The following is a 5,000-nucleotide window of genomic DNA, read 5'->3' as shown; positions in this document are numbered from 1 at the left end:
TAATTTTAGACAGCCAAAACATTCTTTTCTGTTACATTTTACATTTAATTTTTTCTACTTATCTATGAATTTACTTGAGTTAAGAAGTAAAAGAGGTCTAAAGTTAATGTTTTTGAGCACCTGCAGCCAAACCACACTGGACATGCCCAATCTTGTCTGATCTTGGAAGCTATGCAGTGTTGGGCCTGGTTAGTACTTGGATGGGAGACCACCTGGGAATACCAGGTGCTGTAGGTAATTTTATACAACCATAACATTCTTTTCTATTACATTTTACATTTAATTTTTTCAACTTATCAATGAATTTACTTGAGTTAAGAAGTAATAGAGGTCTAAAGTTAATGTTTTTGAGCACCTACAGCCAAACCACACTGGACATGCCCAATCTCGTCTGATCTTGGAAGCTTTGCAGTGTTGGGCCTGGTTAGTACTCGGATGGGAGACCACCTGGGAATACCAGGTGCTGTAGGTAATTTTATACTGCATTAACATTCTTTTCTATTAAATTTTACATTTAATTTTTTCAACTTATCATTGAATTTACTTGAGTTAAGAAGTAAAAGATGTCTAAAATTAATGTTTTTGAGCACCTACAGTCAAACCACACTGGACATTCCCAATCTCGTCTGATCTTGGAAGCTATGCATTGTTGGGTCTGGTTAGTACTTGGATGGGAGACCACCTGGGAATACCAGTTGCTGTAGGTAATTTTATACTGCCATAACATTCTTTTCTATTACATTTTACATTTAATTTTTTCAACTTATCAATGAATTTACATGAGTTAAGAAGTAAAAGAGGTCTAAAGTTAATGTTTTTGAGCACTTACAGTCAAACCACAGAGGACATGCCCAATCTCGTCTTATCTTGCAAGCTATGCAGTGTTGGGCCTGGTTGGTACTTGGATGGGAGACCACCTGGGAATACCAGGTACTGTAGGTAATTTTATACTGCCATAACATTCTTTTCTATTACATTTTACATTTAATTTTTTCAACTTATCAATGAATTTACTTGAGTTAAGAAGTAATAGAGGTCTAAATGTAATGCTTTTGAGCACCTACAGCCAAACCACACTGGACATGCCCAATCTTGTCTGATCTTGTAAGCTATGCAATGTTGGGCCTGGTTTGTACTGGGATGGGAGACCACCTTGGAATACCAGGTGCTGTAGGTAATTTTATACAGCCAAAACATTCTTTTCTATTACATTTTACATTTAATTTTTTCAACTTATCAATGAATTTACATGAGTTAAGAAGTAATAGATGTCTAAAGTTAATGTTTTTGAGCACCTACAGCCAAACCACACTGGACATGCCCAATCTCGTTTGATGTTGGAAGCTATGCAGTGTTGGGCCTGGTTAGTACTTGGATGGGAGACCACCTGGGAATACTAGGTGCTGTAGGTAATTTTATGCAGCCATAACATTCTTTTCTATTACATTTTACATTTAATTTTTTCAACTTATCAATGAATTTACTTGAGTTAAGAAGTGATAGAGGTCCAAATTTAATGCTTTTGAGCACCTACAGCCAAACCACACTGGACATGCCCAATCTCGTCTGATCTTGGAAGCTATGCAGTGTTGGGCCTGGTTTGTACTTGCATGGGAGACCACCTGGGAATACCAGGTGCTGTAGGTAATTTTATGCAGCCATAACATTCTTTTCTATTACATTTTACATTTAATTTTTTCAACTTATCAATGATTTTACTTGAGTAAAGAAGTAAAAGAGGTATAAAGTTAATGTTTTTGAGATCATACAGCCAAACCACACTGGACATGCACAATCTCGTCTGATCTTGGAAGCTATGCAGTGTTGGGCCTGGTTAGTACTTGGATGGGAGACCACCTCGGAATACCAGGTGCTGTTGGTAATTTTATGCAGCCATAACTGTCTTTTCTATTACATTTTACATTTAATTTTTTCAACTTATCAATAAATTTACATGAGTTAAGAAGTAATAGATGTCTAAAGTTAATATTTTTGAGCACCTACAGCCAAACCACACTGGACATGCCCAATCTCGTCTGATCTTGGAAGCTATGCAGTGTTGGGTCTGGTTTGTACTTGGATGGGAGACCACCTGGGAATACCAGGTGCTGTATGTAATTTTAGACAGCCAAAACAATCTTTTCTGTTACATTTTACATTTAGTTTTTTCTACTTATCAATGAATTTACTTGAGTTAAGAAGTAAAAGAGGTCTAAAGTTAATGTTTTTGAGCACCTACAGCCAAACCACACTGGACATGCCCAATCTCGTCTGATCTTGGAAGCTATGCAGTGTTGGGCCTGGTTAGTACTTGAATGGGAGACCACCTGGGAATACCAGGTGCTGTAGGTAATTTTATACTGCCATAACATTCTTTTCTATTACATTTTACATTTAATTTTTTCAACTTATCAATGAATTTACTTGAGTTAAGAAGTAATAGAGGTCTAAATGTAATGCTTTTGAGCATCTACAGCCAAACCACACTGGACATGCCCAATCTCGTCTGATCTTGGAAGCTATGCAGTGTTGGGCCTGGTTTGTACTTGGATGGGAGACAACCTGGGAATACCAGGTGCTGTAGGTAATTTTATACTGCCATAACATTCTTTTCTATTACATTTTACATTTAATTTTTTCAACTTATCAATGAATTTACTTGAGTTAAGTAGTAAAAGAGGTCTAAAGTTAATGTTTTTGAGCACCTACAGCCAAACCACACTGGAGATGCCCAATCTCGTTTGATCTTGGAAGCTATGCAGTGTTGGTCCTGGTTAGTACTTTCATGGAAGACCACCTGGGAATACCAGGTGCTGTAGGTAATTTTATACTGCCATAACATTCTTTTCTATTACATTTTACATTTAATTTTTTCAACTTATCAATGAATTTCCTTGAGTTAAGAAGTAATAGAGGTGTAAAGTTAATGCTTTTGAGCACCTACAGCCAATCCACACTGGACATGCCCAATCTCGTTTGTTCTTGGAAGCTATGCAGTGTTGGGCCTGGTTAGTACTTGAATGGGAGACCACCTGGGAATACCAGGTGCTGTAGGTAATTTTATACTGCCATAACATTCTTTTCTATTAAATTTTACATTTAATTTTTCAACTTATCAATGAATTTACTTGAGTTAAGAAGTAAAAGATGTCTAAAGTTAATGTTTTTGAGCACCTACAGTCAAACCAAACTGGACATGCCCAATCTCGTCTGATCTTGGAAGCTATACAGTGTTGGGCCTGGTTTGTACTTGGATGGGAGACCACCTGGGAATACCAGTTGCTGTAGGTAATTTTATACTGCCATACCATTTTTTTCTATTACATTTTACATTTAATTTTTTCAACTTATCAATGAATTTACTTGAGTTAAGAAGTAATAGAGGTCTAAATTTAATGTTTTTGAGCACCTACAGCCAAACCACACTGGACATGCCCAAACTCGTCTGATCTTGGAAGCTATGCAGTGTTGGGTCTGGTTTGTACTTGGATGGGAGACCACCTGGGAATACCAGGTGCTGAATGTAATTTTAGACAGCCAAAACATTCTTTTCTGTTACATTTTACATTTAATTTTTTCTACTTATCAATGAATTTACTTGAGTTAAGAAGTAAAAGAGGTCTTAAGTTAATGTTTTTGAGCACCTGCAGCCAAACCACACTGGACATGCCCAATCTTGTCTGATCTTGTAAGCTGTGCAGTGTTGGGCCTGGTTAGTACTTGGATGGGAGACCACCTGGGAATACGAGGTGCTGTAGGTAATTTTATACAACCATAACATTCTTTTCTATTACATTTTACATTTAATTTTTTCAACTTATCAATGAATTTACTTGAGTTAAGAAGTAAAAGAGGTCTAAAGTTAATGTTTTTGAGCACCTACAGCCAAACCACACTGGACATGCCCAATCTTGTCTGATCTTGGAAGCTATGCAGTGTTGGGCCTGGTTAGTACTTGGATGGGAGACCACCTGGGAATACCAGGTGATGTAGGTAATTTTATACTGACATAACATTCTTTTCTATTACATTTTACATTTAATTTTTTCAACTTATCAATGAACTTCCTTGAGTTAAGAAGTAATAGAGGTCTAATGTTAATGTTTTTGAGCACCTACAGCCAATCCACACTGGACATGCCCAATCTCGTCTGATCTTGGTAGCTATGCAGTGTTGGGCTTGGTCAGTACTTGGATGGGAGACCACCTGGGAAAACCAGGTGCAGTAGGTAATTTTATACTGCCATAACATTCTTTTCTATTACATTTTACATTTAATTTTTTCAACTTATCAATGAATTTACTTGAGTTAAGAAGTAATAGAGGTCTAAAGTTAATGTTTTTGAGCACCTACAGCCAAACCACACTGGACATGCCCAATCTCGTCTGATCTTGGAAGCTATGCAGTGTTGGGCCTGGTTAGTACTAGGATGGGAGACCACCTGGGAATACCAAGTGCTGTAGGTAATTTTATGCAGCCATAACTTTCTTTTCTATTACATTTTACATTTAATTTTTTCAACTTATCAATGAATTTACTTGAGTAAAGAAGTAAAAGAGGTGTAAAGTTAATGTTTTTGAGCTCCTTCAGCCAAACCACACTGGACATGCCCAATCTCGTCTGATCTTGGAAGCTATGCAGTGTTGGGCCTGGTTAGTACTTGGATGGGAGACCACCTAGGAATCCCAGGTGCTGTAGGTAATTTTATACTGCCATAACTGTCTTTTCTATTACATTTTACATTTAATTTTTTCAACTTATCAATGAATTTACATGAGTTAAGAAGTAATAGATGTCTAAAATTAACATTTTTGAGCACCTACAGCCAAACCACACTGGACATGCCCAATCTCGTTTGATCTTGGAAGCTATGCAGTGTTGGGTCTGGTTTGTACTTGGATGGGAGACCACCTGGGAATACCAGGTGCTGAATGTAATTTTAGACAGCCAAAACATTCTTTTCTGTTACATTTTACATTTAATTTTTTCTACTTATCTAT

General features: G+C 37.0%; 1 non-coding gene and 20 pseudogenes across 1 annotated transcript; all 21 read left to right on the top strand.

Annotated features, from left to right (window-relative positions):
- Positions 1 to 2, top strand: part of LOC148464493 (5S ribosomal RNA) — a 119-nt pseudogene extending 117 nt beyond the window's left edge.
- Positions 3 to 118: 116 nt separating this feature from the next.
- On the top strand, positions 119 to 237 carry LOC148464492 (5S ribosomal RNA; annotated as a pseudogene).
- A 116-nt stretch (positions 238 to 353) lies between these two features.
- On the top strand, positions 354 to 472 carry LOC148464491 (5S ribosomal RNA; annotated as a pseudogene).
- Positions 473 to 588: 116 nt separating this feature from the next.
- LOC148464490 (5S ribosomal RNA) lies at positions 589 to 707 on the top strand (annotated as a pseudogene).
- A 351-nt stretch (positions 708 to 1,058) lies between these two features.
- Positions 1,059 to 1,177, top strand: LOC148464489 (5S ribosomal RNA; annotated as a pseudogene).
- A 116-nt stretch (positions 1,178 to 1,293) lies between these two features.
- LOC148464488 (5S ribosomal RNA) lies at positions 1,294 to 1,412 on the top strand (annotated as a pseudogene).
- Positions 1,413 to 1,528: 116 nt separating this feature from the next.
- LOC148464487 (5S ribosomal RNA) lies at positions 1,529 to 1,647 on the top strand (annotated as a pseudogene).
- A 116-nt stretch (positions 1,648 to 1,763) lies between these two features.
- Positions 1,764 to 1,882, top strand: LOC148464486 (5S ribosomal RNA; annotated as a pseudogene).
- Positions 1,883 to 1,998: 116 nt separating this feature from the next.
- Positions 1,999 to 2,117, top strand: LOC148464485 (5S ribosomal RNA; annotated as a pseudogene).
- Positions 2,118 to 2,233: 116 nt separating this feature from the next.
- On the top strand, positions 2,234 to 2,352 carry LOC148464484 (5S ribosomal RNA). The gene has a single exon (XR_015873883.1). It is a non-coding gene; the product is annotated as a 5S ribosomal RNA (ribosomal RNA).
- A 116-nt stretch (positions 2,353 to 2,468) lies between these two features.
- LOC148464483 (5S ribosomal RNA) lies at positions 2,469 to 2,587 on the top strand (annotated as a pseudogene).
- Positions 2,588 to 2,703: 116 nt separating this feature from the next.
- On the top strand, positions 2,704 to 2,822 carry LOC148464482 (5S ribosomal RNA; annotated as a pseudogene).
- A 116-nt stretch (positions 2,823 to 2,938) lies between these two features.
- Positions 2,939 to 3,057, top strand: LOC148464481 (5S ribosomal RNA; annotated as a pseudogene).
- A 115-nt stretch (positions 3,058 to 3,172) lies between these two features.
- Positions 3,173 to 3,291, top strand: LOC148464480 (5S ribosomal RNA; annotated as a pseudogene).
- Positions 3,292 to 3,407: 116 nt separating this feature from the next.
- LOC148464479 (5S ribosomal RNA) lies at positions 3,408 to 3,526 on the top strand (annotated as a pseudogene).
- A 116-nt stretch (positions 3,527 to 3,642) lies between these two features.
- Positions 3,643 to 3,761, top strand: LOC148464478 (5S ribosomal RNA; annotated as a pseudogene).
- Positions 3,762 to 3,877: 116 nt separating this feature from the next.
- On the top strand, positions 3,878 to 3,996 carry LOC148464477 (5S ribosomal RNA; annotated as a pseudogene).
- A 116-nt stretch (positions 3,997 to 4,112) lies between these two features.
- Positions 4,113 to 4,231, top strand: LOC148464476 (5S ribosomal RNA; annotated as a pseudogene).
- Positions 4,232 to 4,347: 116 nt separating this feature from the next.
- On the top strand, positions 4,348 to 4,466 carry LOC148464475 (5S ribosomal RNA; annotated as a pseudogene).
- A 116-nt stretch (positions 4,467 to 4,582) lies between these two features.
- Positions 4,583 to 4,701, top strand: LOC148464474 (5S ribosomal RNA; annotated as a pseudogene).
- Positions 4,702 to 4,817: 116 nt separating this feature from the next.
- On the top strand, positions 4,818 to 4,936 carry LOC148464473 (5S ribosomal RNA; annotated as a pseudogene).
- The last annotated feature ends 64 nt before the right edge of the window (positions 4,937 to 5,000 follow it).

The sequence above is a fragment of the Taudactylus pleione genome, unplaced genomic scaffold, assembly GCF_031769625.1.
Source record: "Taudactylus pleione unplaced genomic scaffold, aTauple2 ptg000967l, whole genome shotgun sequence".
In the NCBI taxonomy this organism is placed as follows: Eukaryota; Metazoa; Chordata; class Amphibia; order Anura; family Myobatrachidae; genus Taudactylus; species Taudactylus pleione.
The sequence above is the reverse complement of the archived record's forward strand: the minus strand, read 5'-3'. Positions and strand labels throughout refer to the sequence as shown.